We start from the raw sequence: 19,092 nt of genomic DNA, 5'->3' as shown, positions 1-19,092 counted from the left end.
GCTGCCAAACGCCTCGTTTTAGCTCCCCGCCATGATTACACTGGATGTAGGCCAATTCCTGAGAGCTGCAATCCTCTCTCTCTCTCTCGCTCGCTCGCCTTCAAAGGCTTACTGCCAAACATGCAGCAGTTTCCATGGCGACGGCGAGTGGAACATAAAAAGTAAGTAATGATTCAGGCAGAGCGCCAGATGTGCCACATGTGCAACAGTTATAAAAAACATGATGAAGTAGAAAAGGCCAGAGACTAGTCTGGTAATTATGCTGCTAGAGGAGTTAAAAATCACAAGAAAAACGATGCTAAATATAAATGTAACATCAAAATCACTTGATTGTGACACGTACAATGCGATCCACAATGCACTGGGAAGTTTGGATAGGATCTCAACTCCATTCATGTTTAAATCACTAACCCTAAATCTATGCAATAGCGATGCTTGCCTTTGCAAACAACAGCTTGATTGGGTAAGCTAAATATTTAGTTGGAATTTCCCTGACAAGCACATTGTGATAAATACTCTCTCGTCGCCTGTGCAAAAGCTTTTCAAAACCATGCTGTCATTGACAGATGAAAAGTGATGTGGTTTCCTGTCAAAAACCCCTGTCATTTCCACATACAGCGTGACATGCCCTTTAAAAGCTCGCATTTAAATATTATAATCGAGGTATAGGAAATACACGTCTGACTCAAAAACGGCTTGTGGGGCCAAAACAGAGTTTCTGCATAATCGCCTCAGATTTCAGTGGTTAGCAGTTAAATAGTTCAACATCAGCCCTTTAAAATGAATCCACTGTGATTCATTCATCTGTATGTGTTTTTAATGTAGTGGTACAGTCACAATTTTATAGACGTTCCTGCCAAGTAAACACTAAATGTAGCCCTCCATTGTGTGTCAGACACAACGTATCACTTTATTTTCCATTCAGCAAACATCTGCAGCAAATCTGGGCAACATTTTCTCCATTCTGAATCACATGAGGGGATGCACAATGCTAATGTAAACACATGTCAGACGTGACTGTGAATGATGGCTGGATTTTGTGACTATTATTGCACAGGGAACTAATGAGGAAGAATTATATCCTCGTTTCTGATCAAAGATTCCAGACATCAAAGCTGGTGGTAGACAACAAATATCAACAATAAAATGAAACCTATGCACAAAATAAACGTTTGCTAGAGAGCATGCATGAATGAAAGCAATGGAGCTTATTCACTAATAAACACTAAAAGGGAAACACCACCAATTTTCTGTATTTTACTTAAACACTAAAAAGTTTTTTAACCTTAAAATAACGTTTCCAAAAAAGTTTCAGTGGTTCATCCACTCGAAACAGGGTGAATGGCACTTTCACATTCGCTTTGCAGCCCTCTATTGGCCAAAACCGCACTAAAGAAGTTTCGAACCGCCGGGTTGCGGTCCTATAGTTCGAGTGAAAACTACAAAAACTTGCTTTACGGCAGACCTACAATCCAATCAGGGCCAGCTATGCTGCAGTATTTACAACAGTGGTAATGAACAATTCCCCTTCTAACCTGTAGGTGGAGCAAAGAGCAAAAACTCTTTAGTGTTGCTTTAACTTAAGGGGGTCGCACACCGGTTTCACAGCTCAGCGCAGAGTCGTGTCTAGGACAACTCGGAGGTATCATAAACCGGAAGTGCACACTTAATAGCACGAGCTTCGTCAGATAGCATCTCAAAATGCAAAATATACGTTAGCAATGTTAATCGTTAATGATTTGGGACATATATGATGTTATTTAATGTTAAACTATGTGAGTGGCGCTCTGTGGCACGACAGGGATTAAAGCAACTTCCTGAGTCGTAGTTGGGCGATGCAGACAGGCGGCACCTGTCGACGCCGGTGTGCGTATACTCATAGAAAACAATGTGTTCCTTTCTTTTAGAACGGTTCTGCGCTGAGCAGCCCGTCCAGTGTGCGACCCCCTTAAGACGAATTAATACATACCTATCTTTTTTCAATGCGAGCACTTTTAATCTTTGTACAGCTAATGTGTTAGCATTTAGCCTAGCCCCATTCATTTCTATGGCTCCAAACAGGGATGAATTTAAAAGCCACCAAACACTTTCATGTTTTCCCTGTTTAAAGACTGTTACATGAGTAGTTACACGAGTAAGTATGGTGGCGCAAAATAAAAATTTAGTTTGGAGCCATAGGAATGAATGGGGCTAGGCTAAATGCTAACACATTCAAGAAGCACTGTACAAAGATTAAGAGTGCACACATTGAAAAACGATAGGTCGATAAGTTGAGGTAAAAACAAAGTAAAATATTAGTATTTTCCTTTAAGATGATTTTTTTGTACGCTAGATACCAAACTTCTCTATGTTGATACAGTAAGAGTTTGCAGGAATAATATATCTACAGCTCTGTGGAAATCAGATGTGGGTGGTTTGTCTTCTTTCACACTTTCAGTTTCGCATGCATTAATGGAACAAGCCCTTTCTCAACATATGAATCACCCCGAAAGTATTTTTGCCTATTTTACTGCAGGGACATTTTGTAATGTGCTTTCACTGTCACAAAGGTAATCATAATAACCGGGTATTTTTTTAGTATGGTTTAGTCAGCATACGTTTCCTATTGCTCAACTTCAAATTACTGAATAATTAATGTTCAATTAACTCTATTTTAAAACCATAACACTTAATCATGAATGCCAGTAATGATATATCATTCATCACTTCAGACGGCACACCCTGTAAAAAGCTATTGTGAAAGTCATGAGCTCAAATTGCATGCATCTTCAGAATTCAGACTGCAATGGTGATTGAAAAGGAAAAAGTTTGAAATAAGTATGAATCACTGTATCTATAATTCAGATAAACCCCTTCCTGAGTGGCACCAAAAAAAAACTGTGATTGGTTCCTTTAAATCCCTTCAAATCATCCAAGTGTGCAGCAGGTCAAAAACTTACTAGCTGTATCTTTGAGCTGCATCAACGTTTCAAATGTCAGATACGTCTGAAACTCTCATCGTCTATCTTATCTTACACAAAGTAAAAGTTGATCAGAAGGAATCAGTATGGCATTAATTATCTCTCTCTTTGGATCCTTTCAAGTGTGTCAAAGCTGCTGGAGATCACTGTCACACCCAGCCATCGCTAAGACTGTCACCACTGAAGAAGGAATCGGAGAAAGAGAGAAAATGTGTCACGAGCGTCCATAACACGGCGGATATGGCTGTCTGGCCCCGCTCGCTTATACACTTCAAAGTATAAAATAGATTTTTCTCAGAAGCGGGTGACAGAATTAAATTGAGAGAGCTACTTGAAAGGGAATGTTATGGTGTGTAGTGTGCACCCTCGGACTGTTTGAATAATCTCTCTATGGGTTGCTTTCATCTGTGGCCACGGTTGTCATCACCCGTGCTACTGACACCACAGCTCTGGCAAATGTTATCAGGGTTATCAGTCACTGATTTAACAATGAATCTCTTGTCATACTGTATGTGATAGTCTCACTTAGACAGATCCAACAGGACACATTCTAGTCTATTTTGCACAAAACAGAATGAAAAGTACAGGAACCAATTCAATCGCAGCTTTTGTTTTATGATGTTGGTTTGAGAAAGCCAACATGTGGTTATTTTTATGTGCAGTTTAGGATCGACGAAATCTGAAAGAGATGATACTACACTGAATAAATGGCACTGCACGATAAACAAGTCGTCTGTGCAGAAAAACTGTGTGCAGACTTTGTGAATAATAAAATTTTGTCGGTGACTCAAACAGATCTAACTGGTAAAGATTTGGAGAATCAAATCTTGCAGATCCACTGAGATGCACTTAAATAAATCATTAAAAAATTCTGATATACATTTACATTTATGCATTTGGCAGATGATTATACCCAAAGTGACTTATATAGGGCAATATATATTACAAAAAATTATTTGCTTAAAGCGATACTCCAGCCAAATATCAAAAGTACCCCATGATTTATTCACCCTCAAGCAATCTGAGATACATGTCCAAAATCTTTCAGACGAACACATTTGGAGTTATTTTAGTAAATGGCCTTGTTCTTCCAAGCTAATAATGGTAGAAAACAGGGATCGGGGAACAACTTCTGATTTTGAAGCCCATAAAAGTGCATCCATCCTTCACAGAAGAAATTCACATGGCTCCAAGGGGTTAATAAAGATCTTTTGTTGGTAATCAATGCAATTTTTGTAAGAAAAATATCCATATTTCACACTTTACAAACTATAGTAATAAGCTTCGGTAACAACGCCATTTTGGACTCTCTACTATGGCAATGAACGCTCACTACGCTAAAACTCTCTCATGAATTGCATCAAAGATGGCTCCGTTACTAAAAGCTAGTTATTACGGTTTATAATAAGTTTGAAAATTTATACAAAAATCATAGATTACTCACAGAAGACCTTTATTAAGCCGCAATGATTAGCTCTGTTAAGGATGGATGCACTTTTTTGTTCCCTGATCCCTGTTTTCTTTCATTATAAAGCTTGGAAAAGCAAGGACATTTACTAAAATAACTCCAAATGTGCTCGTCATGGGGTAATTTTGATATTTGGCTGGAATATCCCTGTCAATGTCTGACACGTATTCACAAAAGCAACTCATCCATGTGTTTTAAAAGTCAGCCATAGATATATTTATACATATGCCCCATTAGAGGGACACTTCACTTTTTTTGAAAACAGACTAATTTTCCAGCTCTCCTAGAGTTAAACATTTGATTTTTAACATTTTGGAATCCATTCAGCCAATCTCCGGGTCTGGAGGCACCACTTTTAGCATAGCTTAGCATAATCCATTGAATCTTTTTTTTTTATTTAAAGTTTGACTCTTCTGTAGTTACATTGTGTACTAAGACTGACGGAAAATTAAAATTTGCGATTTTCTAGGCAGATATGGCGTATGAACTATACTCTCATTCTGGCGTATACTCAAGCACTTTGCTGCCGTACCATGGGGGCAGCAGGTGCAGTGCGCGAAAATAGTCCCCTGCTAATGAAAGTTACCAAGGGGACTATTTTCGGGCGCTGCTTAATATCAATAGGAAAAATATTTGGGTTTTTTTTTTGCACGATGCTAATGGTCTAATCAGATTCAATGAATAATGCTAAGCTATGCTAAAAGTGGTACCGCCAGACGTTTACACTACAAAAGCTTGGCAAGCCGACCGGACGTGACATGGGGACGTGGCAGCATCGACGATTCCATTTTTTAATTCGAAGTTCAAGGTTGTGACTTAATTTTGATCGATTTCGAACTACCTAAGCGATGCTAATGGTCTAATCAGAATCAATGGATTATGCTAAGCTATGCTAAAAGTGGTACAGCCAGACGTTAAAAGTGTAGCCGTGTTTAACATACACATGTGCTGCTTTCGTGAAAACACGTAGGAGAAAAAGTATTCTAGTCTGTTTGGATGATTTTTTGTACCTCATTCTTAGGCAGCAGACATCTTCATCATCCATGACGGCAGGGTGATGGAGTCTGACCTTCCCCAGAGAAAGATGCTCACAAGCCCCAGACGTGACACACTCTCAGACAGTTCAGACAGACAGGCTGAAAAAATATCAACAATCAAATACATATGTATCCCACTGAGCTGTTTGAAGTTTAAGCAGGATGAACACACATGAAATCCGTTTTTTACAAACCCGATCCAAATCATATACATATGTGGTGAGATCCAAATAAAATTGTTATTCAGATTTTTGGAAACGGATATAAAGTAGTTTTATGTCATCTGGGATGCAATCTGTATGAGTGACATTCGGTGTGATCTGTGAGCAGTTTCGGACAGTATTAATATAGTAGGCCTACTGTAAATGCAGTAATGTCCTTGGTGCAAGTCTATAAAACCTTTTTAATCATCTACTAGGTGTTAATATGACCGCATTGACGTTCCATATGGGTTTGGGTTCTTTCTCGAATCACATGGCATCTCTAAACAAACGCAGTTATACCAGGAAGAAGTCAAAGAGGTAACAAGTGTGCAGAATTCACCGGATTACATATTAACTAGAGTCACCTTGCACCTAGGTCTCCGGTCATCGTTCTGGTTTATCTACCCTCTTTATATGTACAGGTAAGTCATTGGACCACAAAGGCCACGGTTGAACAAAGCTTGGGTTGTTTGACTGTGTCAGGCGATCGGCCACACCCAGAGTGATGACAGAAGCAGAGACGGCAGATGAATGCAGGGCCACATCAGCAGAGATGAGCACATAATGGGCGTGTGGCTTTGCATTTGACATAGCTGGAGTTCAGCAGGAGTTCAGCCTGATTTCCATTATTCATGTGACCCACATGCACTATTTTGTAGTGGAAGGTGGCTTATCTATAGATCTATGGGAGAGGGAAATTATTAAGTCAATTGTGTGTGTGTGCGGGTGTAGCGATGCACAAACAATACTGTTTTGTTGCATAAACATAACCTCACAGATGTCGTTGTAAGTAAGACTGTAATGTAGGAAGTAAAATAGTACATTCAGCCATGAACAATACTGGATGAATGCTACTGGACTCTTAAAGGGATAGTTCACCCAAAAATTTAAATTCTGTCATTATTTACTCACTCTCATGTTGTTACAAACCCATAAAAATGTCTTTGCTCTGATAAAAACGAAAGAAGATATTTTGAGGAATGTCTGTTACCAAACCGTTTTTGGACCCCATTGACTACCATAGTCGGAAAACCAATACTATGGAAGTAAATGGGGTCCATGAGCATGGATCACAACTGTGAGAGATTTAATAGCCAGGCAAGAAATCAAGGATCTGAAGCGAACATTGTAGGGCTGCATGACAATTAATTGCGATTAATCGTTTCCAGAATAAAAGTCATATATGTGTGTGTGTACTGTTTATATAAAAATTATGTGTGCATGGATAATTTTAAGAAAAAATATATTTATAAGTATTTATTAAATATACAAAATGTATATAAACAGTTTCATCGGACGCACGTGCGGTGATGCAATACGCGTCTGGTCTGAACTTTACTTCCGGTTTCAGGTTTTTTCATGGTCTGACTAGTTGCTAAACTGAACTCTTGAACAAAAACCTCTTCGAAAATAACAAATGTTTTGGTTTCCTAGGTAATCTACGTGTTGTTTATTTTCTGGTTATATAAATAAACTACGTTTAAAGTCCTTTGTTGTTATTTATTCTTAACAGAGTTTACCGGAAGTTACGTGTTGACCACAAAAGCCACTTGTTTATGTTGTTACTGCTGAAACATAAATGTATACATGTATGTATGTGTGTGTATTTATCTATACAAAGTTATTTTACACAGTACACACACACACACAATATTATGTAAACAAAAACTTTTATTCTGCATTAATCGTTATGCAGTCCTATAACATTATATACATTAATTTTAACATTAGCTCAGTGAAATGCTGCGTTCAGACCAGCCGCGGTAGAGGCGTCAAGCGCAAGTGCTTTCAATGTTAAGTCAATGTGAAGACGCGTTGATGCGCGGCTGGAGGTCTTGCGGTGCAAATAAGGCGTTTAGCACAACCACTCATCTAGTTCGCGCGAATTCCGCGAACTGAGCGTTGCCGCGAGAAACGCACATGTTAAAAATGTACTTTGCCGAAAAAACGTGCTGTGTTAACCAATCAGGAGCTCGCTCTATTACTGACGTGATTACAGAAAGCGAGCGGAGTCGCAGAAGCCCCTCCCATGACGTGAATTTCCACGTGAATGCCTCAATGACTACAATTTCACACGCAAATTAAGCGAATAAACTCAAAAAATTTTCAAAACGTGAATTTGACGACTCAAATGCGTCTGGTGTGAACCCACAGTAAAAGTTGATACGCTTTAGATATTATATATGAATGAAGGTAATTTACTGTTGTTATTGATTCTGTGTGGAAGTCTACCGGAAGTTGGGTTTAGTCCACAAAAGCCATTTGTTTATGTTGTTACTGCTGAAACCGTCTATACTATGCGTATAACTGTGTATATGACGAATAAAATCTTGAGATATCTAAGACGTTTAAGCAACAAATCAAGTTTGTTAAATGGTTGTATTCGAACAGCAGCTCGCATTTTGTTGTCAACCGTCATAATGTCTCTGTCAAGCATATAAAAGTCTGAATAAATACAAATGTCTATAGTTAATGTGATACATTACACCTGTGATTAACACCTACAGATGGGAATCGACTTCACACTTCACTAAAAATAACCGTCACACCTGTAATTACAAGAGTCATTATAAAAAATGAAACTCTTCTGAGAAAATCGTTACCAGCATTTGTTTCTATCAAGAAGTTATCAATGAAATGTAACAATTTTTAGTGCAGCTTAAGAGTTCTAATGCCTGTCAGGCCCATTGGATATAGACAGTGGTTTGTCCTCATGATTTCACTTTCTGATAAACAAACAGTTAAGAGTTGCATTCTCAGTAGAGCTTAACCGTTTTTACAGTCGCTGTGAAAGTGAGAAAGCCAGAAAAACTGGGCCAGCAGTAGATATATGAGCACAGTAAGGGAAGTCCGAAAGAAAATTCCCCACCCAGTTAAACCGCACGGCCATGTCAGCGACGCATGACCTCATGGAAGGATTTGCTTTGTTATCGCTGAAACATTCAAACCGGCACATTCCCCCTCCCCCTCAAACACACACACAAACACACACACACAAACACAGTCAACTGAGTTCAATGAGTGTTGAAACAGAACATAAACAAAAGGGTTACAAGGTTGCACATAAACAATGAAATAGCAGAAAACATGAATTTACACTTTTCGCTCTCATTGTGGACTTAATGGAGTTCTCAATTACACTCAACTCAAGTATCAACTTTGTATGAATCTGTTTCTATATATATATATATATATACAATATATATATTCATCTGAGCAGAATTGAATGAGACATGTTTAAGTTTAGATTAGATTTCTGCTTTTTATTTTTTTAGCAGAGTCTGAGACAAGACACACTTAAAGGGATAGATTGACCAAAAATGATATTAAACCTACAATTTACTCACCCAAAGTTGTCCAAGATGCATATGTCCATCATTTTTCAGACTAACACATTTTCAATTATTTTAGAAAATGTCTTAGATCTTTCAGTTAATCATGTAATCAATGTAAAGTTAATGAGTGCACTCCTTCAAGTCCAAAAAAATTTACATCCATCCTTCACAAAAGAAATCCAAGCAGCTCCACAATGATAAACAAAGGCCTTCTGAGGGTAATACGTGCCGTTTTGTTGTAGAAATATCCATGTTTAAAACTTTATAAACGAAAATAACTAGCTTTCTAGTAACGACAGCATCTTAGTCGCATCCGAATATATCCTGAATACAGAGGAGTCTGAGATGGCTGCTTTACCGGATGCTAGTTATTTTTTTATTTATAAAGTTTTAAAAATTGAGGCCTCAGAAGGCCTTTGTTTATCATTGTGGAGCTGCTTGGATTTCTTTTGTGAAGTATGGATGCACAGTTTTTGGACTTGAAGGAGTGAACCCCGTAACTTTACATTTGATTAACTGAAAGATCAAAGACATTTTCTAAAATAACTGAAAATGTGTTAGTCTGAAAAACGATGGACATATGCATCTTGAACAACTTGGGGGTGAGTAAATCATGGGTTTAATATCATTTTTGGCCGAACTATCCCTTTAAAGGAAAACACCTGAGAAGTAGTGATGATGTTACTGCGCACCAAGGTCAAAGTGCTGCAAACTAAGTGCTCTTCCGCCATACAATATAGTACCCATTTTTATCCACATATAAAATCGCCACGTTTTATTTTGTGCCACCATACTTACTCGTGTAACTACTCATGTAACAGTCTTTAAATAGGGAAAACATGGAAGTGTTTGGTGGCTTCTAAATTCATCCCTGTTTGGATCCTAAGGAATGAATGGGGCTAGGCTAAATGCTAATACAGTCAGGACATGCTGTACAACGATTAGGGGAAGTATTGACAAAAGAGAGTTATGTATTCATTCGTCTAAGTTGAGGAAAGAACATAGTAAAAAATTGAAAAACGGTGGTGTTTTCCTTTAAGATGACTGGTCTTGCTGTGAGAAGAAACATTAAAGAACCATGAGACTTTAGCAAAACTCTGCATTAAAGATTTCGACAAGGAATCAGCTCAACTTTGCTTTGGAAACAGAATAAATTCTAGGAAGCTAATAAAAAAAACTAAATCTGTTAGTAAAAATATCTGGTGAGACAGTGGGTGGGACGTTACACTCCCCATCACAATGATTAACCAAGATAACCTGCGGTCATCAATAAAAAGTTAACCCTTAACTGTGTAAACTTTGCTGACAATAACCAGTTTTTATATGATTTGTCACCACTTAAAATCTTAGACATTCATGTTGTTTTTAAGCACACTGCTAGTGCTAGTACTGCAGGTGTTTGTTTGAATACTAACCCTGCACTGTAAAAAAAAAATGCAGCAACCTACTATTTTAAGTTTTGACCTGTGATAAGTTGACATAACATATAAAACCAAGTTGAAATTGTTTACCTTAATTTAACATAAAAATATATGTTGATTTGACAAAAATGCTGCATTTTTTACAGTGTGTATATGCTTTAAAGGGCAATAAGTCTTAGGTGTGCCTAGAATGTGTCTGTGAAGTTTCAGCTCAAAATACACCACAGATCATTTGTTATAGCGTGTCCAAAATGCCCCTATTTGGGTGGGAGCAAATAAGCGCCGTTTTCATGTGTGTACCTTCAAATGCAAATGAGCTACCGCCCTCACTCCCTTACCAACAGACAGTAGGTACGTCTACATGCAACCAAATAATCCATTTGTAATCATATTGATGGCTCAATCGTATTGAAAGGCCTTCATGTAAACACCTTAATCAATACAATGGAGGTCGATTGGATGTTAATTTTGCAACGTGTTATTAAAGTAACGGGGTCACGCGCTGTACATTCTACGGCGCACATGTGTACTTTTATAACATAGGCTACATAAAGCAATTAAATAGCATTGTGCCTTTTGAAAATTGTGTTTTCATTGCCTATATCTGAAAACTTCTTAAGAACAACTTTCTCCAACTCCACGTTGTACATTTATCCAGAGATAAAGTGAACCCGACAAGAGATGCTGTGCACTGGGTGGCGTTGCCAAGTCCTCTGCCTTTTTTCGAGTTCAGATTTGGGCTACTGTTTAGCCGTTTTTATTTTCCTGCGGGTTAAAAATAAAAGGATTTCGTTCATTAGTTATTGGTATTTGGACTGTGAATAGTTATTGGGATGCTTTTGGGTTGGTTTTGATATGCGAAGCTGGCAACCCTGGCTGTGCACTTGCGCAGACGTTCGGTTCGGATTATATAGAACGTACATGTAAACAAACATTTTAATCAGATTGCAATGTTTAGGATGCATGTAAAGTGTGTTGTCGTAACCTGCAATCGGCTTAAATTCAGTCGGATTGACAAAATGTTGTTTTAACTCATTGCCCACCAACCATTTTTTGAAAAGTTGCCCGCCAGCATTTTTTGTGATTTTCACACAAGTTTCACAAAATGCCTTCTAAAATATATAAACATACAAATATATCAAATGAAAGAACGACCCTCTGCTTTCAAACAAACAAACAAAACAGGGAGAAAATTTCATCCTATCTATATTTTTCTCTCAAAAAGCTGAAATAATTGCATTTTGTGAAGGAATTTTGTTAGAGACCATATTCAGAATGATTATCAGAACAAACATAGAGTTTAAAATGAGTAAATAACGTTTTGGCTTCAGTTTTTTTTTCATAAATCAATTAAGATAATTAACATAAAAATTCTTCAGAAACACTTTTTTATGCAAATGTTTTCTCTTAATTGACGAGATTACTCGTCAATGGCACGGAAAGAGTTAATGGGAATTAAAAAAGAAGTAAAGGATGGATTTTATTCATTGTAGGGTTGTTGTGTTCAAACACTGCCAACACATATTTATGTCCAAACACCTCGTAAAAGTGGATTTTGCATAATGTGCCCTTAATTAAACATCATTCAACATCATGCTTCATATCAATGAGGAAAAGGTTAACGGTCATAGAGGTTCACTCATCTTTATTTCAAATCATTTTCCCAGCAGCTTAAAATTCACTAGTTAACAAACATCTCTGTCATGGAAACCAGGGAATTCTCATAAGCCGAGGAATCTTCTTGAATGCAGAATGTCAAACGTGAATGTCCAAGTCACCCAGGCAACTTCTCATACACCTTAACGTAATGAACATCTCACATTATTCATCCACCCATGCATTATTAAATCTGAAAAATAGTTTAATAACCTTCTTCTGTTTCTGTAATAGTCCGCCAAATGCATAAATATAAATGTAAGGGTAGCAAAGTACTGTAGTGTAGAATAAAGGGTTAATGTGTTTTTCCATCAAGTGTGATTAAGTGGGCAGACAGTGTGACCGTGTCTCAGTCAGTAAATGCAGGGCCACACGGAGCATGCTCAGTACTGCGGTTGGATTACACATGACAGGACTCTCACATCTGCTGATGCAGAGATCCGCCGCCCCACTCCCTCTGGGTGGATTTCCATTCAGTCTAGTGAGCAGCCCAGTCGATTTACTGTGCAAAAATACAATAAAACATCCAGCATGGATTGCACTACACCTCCCTGTGCACACGCATTAAAATACGGCCTGGATCAAAGCAGGCTACAGATGGGTTTTGCATACTCAGTCTGTATGCAAACAGGTCAGTGTCAGCATGATGTCGGCAAGCATGCACTTGTTTACTTTATTCAAGCTCATGAGTCAAGCGTGCATACATGAGTCACATACAGGATGAGTGATGATTCAGACTGTGAATGCATTCTCTCCTGACCTCATAACCCTGTGCTTGACTCTTAAAGGGGAAGTGTTTCCATTTTAGGTACAAGCCCAGAGAATAGTGATGTGGGTTAAGTTAGTCATGAGGTTGACATTAGAGATGTGCTGTTCCTCCGTAGTAGAAACCACAAAATCTATAAGCAAAACTGAAGATGCTAATACATACAAACACACACACACACACATATTCCGCAATTCCAAAAAAGCCCTGATGGGAGGAGAAATATCTGCGGGTAATTTACTAAAAATAACACAGCTCATTTTTATTTGAACCGTGGGACAACAAATGTAGGGTTACAAGAAGTTTTGAAGCACCTGGTATTGTGTGACTTCTGCTAGTGAATCCTCTTTCATTTCCTCCAGCAATTTAAAAATAACGTAGCTTGGCAACCAATATTTTTGAATATGTTTCTCTGGCATTCAAAATAAATTGATGTGGAAAATCTCCTCCCTTCTACGATGCGCTCGCTGAACTCTGCGATGCCTCCTCCTAGCAGCAATAATTGCAGCCATTCTGTGGCAAAGTTGTTTAAGACATGCTTTATCGGCGTAAAATAATGGCGCAAATCTTAGTAAATTGCATTGCCTAAATCACCAAAATACTTTTTTTAAAGGAAACTCCTGCAAATGCATATGCAATAAGGTCAGTAGCATAAATAACTAGACCACATCTTTAAAGCGCTTATTATCCACTTCATGTCTTTAGTAATTCCCGGCAGTCGTAATTTAACGCCAAAATTATGGTTTGCACCATAGACATGTATAATAAAGGTAAGATGTCTTGCCGACGTCTGCACCTGGCAGCCATCTTGTCTCAGTCAGCTCGTTCACTCATGGCATTGTGTTTATTTTATGGTGTGTGTACTTTTAAATAACCATAACTTGCTCAATTTTCTACCGATTTTCAAACAGTTTGGTTTGTTATAAACGTTAGAGACGCACCTATGACACTGCATACTTATGAATAATGTTCATGAAACAAGCATCCAGAATTATAGCCACGTTTATAATGTTTGTAAGAAACAAAACCATTTGAAAATCGGTAGAAAATTGAGCAAGTTATGGTTATTTAAAATTACATTAAAAACAAATACTATGAGTAAAGCCCGATTTATAGTCGTGCGTAAGTTCTACGCCGTAGCTACGGTGTAGGATATCCGTAGCCTGTGCGTAGCTCTGCACAGCCTGACGTGCACCTCGCAAAATGTTTAACTACGCGGAATGCAAGCACTGTTATTGGCCCATCAGGTAAAAAAACTGCGTAATATGTATTTCCATTTGTGACGGTGAAAACAAAGATGAGCCAAGTTGAGGAGTGATTGAACTCAAACTGCATCAAAATTCATTGTTTATTTACTTCCATCATTGCTGGTCTTCTTAAATTATACACAACAAGTTGCTGTTTCTTCTTCATTTGTGGGTTAACTCGACGCGGATGACGACGCAAAAGTATAAACGAAAACCGACGCGGAACCTACGCCGTAGGACCTACGCACAACTATAACAAGCCCTTTAGCGAGCTGACCGAGACAAGATGGCCACTGGTGATGACGTTACAGAATCTGCCGTAAGACATCTAGCCTTCATTATACATATCTATGGTTTGCACTGGCGGTAGATGTTAGCAATTCTGTTTTTCACCTCAGACTTCATGGGATCAAAATTGTTTTTAAGGCTTTTCACCCAGGTTTGTTATACACTTGTGTGTACACTTAAACATCTATAAAATGAGATGTGCACTTTGTCTTTCTGTTATGCAACAATGGATCAACAAATAATTCACCAAAAATAAAATACTGCCATCGTTTACTCATCATCATGATGCTACAAACCCATTTGACTTAACTCCCACAGAACACATGATAAAAAGTCTGGCTGCTTTATCCCTTTAATGAAAGTCATCCATATACGAAATCATTACAATATGACTTTCAAAAAGACAATCTGCAACTAAATATTAGCAATGACACTATTATTTACACAAAAACAATAAAATCTATGGAGGATGAGCGAAACTAAGCCACTGGCCAGTGGGGATGGACTATCAGCTAATTTAAGCGTCTTAAAAGAAAACACCACCATTTCTCAATATTTTACTATGTTCTTACCTCAACTTAGATGAATGAATACATACCTATCTTTCTACTATGCTTTCACTTAATCTTTGTATAGCGTGTCATGAATGTGTTAGCATTTAGCCCAGCTCCATTCATTTCTTAGGATCCAAACAGGGATAAATTTAGAAGCCACCAAACACTTCCATGTTTTCCCTATTTAAATGAGTAGTTACAGGTGTAAGTATGGTGGCACAAAATAAAACGTGGCGATTTTTTAAGCGGAACTATATTGTACGGCGCAAGAGCACTTAAGGGCTCGTTATAGTTGTGCGTAGGTCCTACGGCGTAGCTGCGACAGCGTAGGTTCGCGTCGGTTTTCATTTATACTTTTGCGTCGTCCTCCGCGTCGATGTGCAAACACACGCACAAACCGCTGGTAGGCAGTATCCACGCGTGTAACCACAGTAGCAGCGCGACCGTCAGAGAAGAAGAAGCTTGGCAAGTTAAACCCACAAACGAAGAAGAAACAGCAACTTGTGTATGATTTGAGAAGACCAGCAATGATGGATGTAAACAAACAGCGACTTTTGTTGGCTCATCTATGTTTTCACCATCGCAAACGGAAATACCTATGACGCAGTTTTTTTACCTTACGGGAGGGGTTCTGGTGAACCAATCACAGCGCTTGCAGTCCGCGTAGAACTGACGCGCTGTTAAATTTTTTGCGAGGTGCACGTCAGGCTACGCAGAGCTACGCACAGGCTACGGATAGCCTACGCCGTAGCTATTGCGTAGAACTTACGCACGACTATAAATCGCCCTTTAGTTTGCAGTCTTTAAATAGGGAAAACATGGAAGTGTTTGGTGGCTTCTAAATTCTAAATCCTGTTTGGATCCTAAGCAATAAATGGTGCTAAGCTAAATGCTAACACATTCACGACACGCAGTACAAATATTAAGTGAACGCGTTGAAAAAAGATAGGTATGTATTAATTTGTCCAAGTTGAGGTAAAATATTGAAAAACAGTGGTGTTTTCCTTTAAATACATTTTTAGGGCATGAAATGTTGATGCTGTAATGTAATACAGATTTCTGTAAACTTATCAAACAGGACTGAATCCTTTCGAATGAGTATGACAAAAATAAATAGTAGCACAACACACCAGAAGTCATTTGCTAAAACTGCTAATGTTTGACCTGTTGTTTAACTTTCTGAAAAATGATGTCTTAGTTGTAGTGATATTATTAAAGACTATTGTTTAATATGAACTCATTACTAATAAAACTAGTACTGGTGGCATATTTTGTTTGAAAACATTTCAAACAGATTCAATGAAGGAAAACCTGAAAGAGTTCAAAGATAAAAAAAAATCCAACATCCTCTCAAACCAAAGTACTGTAATGAAATTATTTAAAAATAATTATTTATTTGACATCATAACAAATAAAATGTACTGCATTGCAAGAATACGAAAAGAAGTCACATGTGGAGGAAATACAAGAAGTGAAAGTAAATAACAGCCAATACATCAGCAAAAGTGTTGACACGGAGCCGCTGAGGGGCGGAGTTTGGCACTCACGCTGAGCTTTGATTGACATGATAGAGGGAGGGGGATCGAGTCAAAGCGAGGCCACTGTAAGCTGTGCCGGTTCTGTGCACCAACAGGAACAAAAAGGTCACAGTTTAAGCAGATAAATATGAGGGGGGAGTCAGCTGATGCCTGCAGCTGTGCTGGGAACATCAATTTGAGCCTTGTTCTGCTTCTCCCCCTCCATAACACACTGATTTATGAAAGTAGGCCATCTGCATCAAAGCTCATGGCTGTGGAGTCTCCTGGAGTCATGAGTTCGCTCTGTTTACATCAGCACAGCGCCGCATTGCACAATCGCCAATGGCAACCATGCAGTTATATAAAGCCCAGTCTGCATGCATGTCGTTCATTATGTTGATCAAAACATGAGAATAAGTCATAAAGGTGCTTTTATGTTCAAACTGTGCTTTACTATTTAAAATACAGCAGTGTTTATTATAAAATGGTAAACTGTATTGCACATCATCTTACATCCGTGTGTTGCACCCTTTAGCAATGCAAAAGTAACACACTGATTAAAAAAGCGTATGGATTGAATGTAACGCAAGTGTTCTTGTAAAAGCGCCAACCGAATGCATGAATGTAAATGCAGTTCAGTCTGCCCAGATTCTCTCCCTTACTGCTTGGCTACAAATCAACCTCTACATTGAGATCTGGAATCAATCTGTTGGTTTGTGGAAAAGGTGGAAGGCTCATGAATGCTTATATTGTTCTTTCTCTTCTCTGGGGTTGGCACGTCGTGCAGAATGAACAGGCATCGTGAGAGGCATTATTCAGCTTTTCTTGGGACTGAAATGTGCATTGTAAATATTTGCACGTGTAAGGTTTAAATGTGCTGCTTTCAGCATTAAGCAAGCAGGGTACAGCTACCACAAAACGCAAGTTGACTCTCAGCAATGATTTTAGAGTTTATTTTAAATAAGCAATTTTTTCTGCGCCTGTGGATGTGAACAAAAACTCAAATTGTGCTGCTTGTGGAGGAACGGTTTTATATTACTTCTCTAGTGATTGGCAGACATACGGTTTTATACACATGCAAAGAGTTTGGATGCAAAACCCTCTAAGTGTGCCTGATATGTTTTTATAAACAAATGAGCATTTTTATCAGACTCTTATGTATAGGTTCAGTATTTTACTTTAATCGCAATAAAAAGGTCATTAGTCAGTAATTGAAAATAGAGATGCACCGATACATCGGCCAAAAATCGGTACTGATCGAAAGAGAACAGCTCCGTGTATACAAAATGTAAATAAACAACACTAGTTGAATGGTCAATATTAAACAGTCATTTTATAAATGTATAACATTCAAAACACTGAATCTTCAGAATTCAGTTAAAGGTGCCAAAGAATGCATTAAAATAATGTGTTAAATTGTTCTCTGATATCTACATAGAAGGTATGTGGCTTTATAAAGTGCAAAAAATATCCAAAAATGGTTTTACATGTCCCTAGGATTTGTTCCCAGAATGAAAGGGTCTATTATTACCTTATTTAAAAGGGTCATGAATAATAATGTTGAACTCTGTTCTGATTGGCGTACATCACGACTGTAACATCACAGTTGGTGTTATTGAGATTGGCCTGTTTTCCAGCGGTCTTTTGGATGCATAAGGTTTACATAAGAAGGAGGAAACAATTGTGTTTAAGACTCACGATATGTCATTAGCATATACAGAATTCTTATTATTCATCTATGAATAGGTCAAATTTACCACACCTTTAATGCAAGTTAATAACCACCAAACTATCGGTATCAACAGATATCAGTCTGAATAATCGGCTATCGGTAGAAACATTTTAAATCGCTGCATCTCTAATTGAAATGCCTGTTACGATTACCTATTTGGCTGTTGTTATTGTCTAGGGAATTAGGTAACAAACACAGAAAAATAAAGACATTTGAATAGGCATTGATATTGGTGTGTGTGGAGTAATGAATGAAACAAAGACAGAAAATGCTTTTTAGAAAACTTTAGTGAAGAATTCAGTTTTCAGTTGTATTTGCTCAGTAATATTTTGCTTCCGTTTTTACGGAGAGAACAATGTACATCAAGATCACACTTAAACTATATGAAGAGTTTCGTTGCAAAACGAGATAACCACCATTTTTATAATTGTTCAGAAATCTTGTTTTTTGGTTGTGCATTCCTATTAATTTCAATTCAACTGCAGTTGGTTTGTTTTGACTTAAACCTTCACAACTTAACAAATACAGCTAAGTAGCACCATAAAACAAAATAATAAAATGATAACATAATAATAAACATGTTTTGACAAAAATGTTAAAAAATGGATTTATCTCGTTTTGCAACGAAACTCTTCATATACAATGTGCAATACAAAGAAAATAAACTCAACAGTGTGAGACGTGAGCGGCGCTTTAAAGCAAAGAAATTAATAAAACAAAAACACCTACCACCTACCAAAACTAATCTAAAGAAAATAAAACAAGGAAATAAATCTTCAGCGTAAACGGCAACTAACTACGCTCACTCACAAAACAAAAATACAAATAAGCATAACCGCTCCTTACCTGATGTTTCTATACAAAGATGTTCTACATGTTGCATTTATGTAGATCACGTGATATACTAA

At 37.8% G+C, this 19,092-nt stretch overlaps 1 long non-coding RNA gene across 1 annotated transcript in view; it reads right to left on the bottom strand.

The window, feature by feature from the left end:
- LOC141368824 (uncharacterized) overlaps positions 1-19,092 on the bottom strand; it is a 110,264-nt gene that overhangs the window by 77,398 nt on the left and 13,774 nt on the right. The window contains exon 2 of the long non-coding RNA XR_012372209.1: positions 5,439-5,564. This is a non-coding gene — a long non-coding RNA (uncharacterized lncRNA). The remainder of the gene's footprint in view (positions 1-5,438; positions 5,565-19,092) is intronic.

This window comes from Misgurnus anguillicaudatus, chromosome 11, assembly GCF_027580225.2.
Source record: "Misgurnus anguillicaudatus chromosome 11, ASM2758022v2, whole genome shotgun sequence".
NCBI classification, from domain to species: Eukaryota; Metazoa; Chordata; class Actinopteri; order Cypriniformes; family Cobitidae; genus Misgurnus; species Misgurnus anguillicaudatus.
Note: the sequence above shows the minus strand (reverse complement) of the source record. Positions and strands in the feature narration are given on the sequence as shown.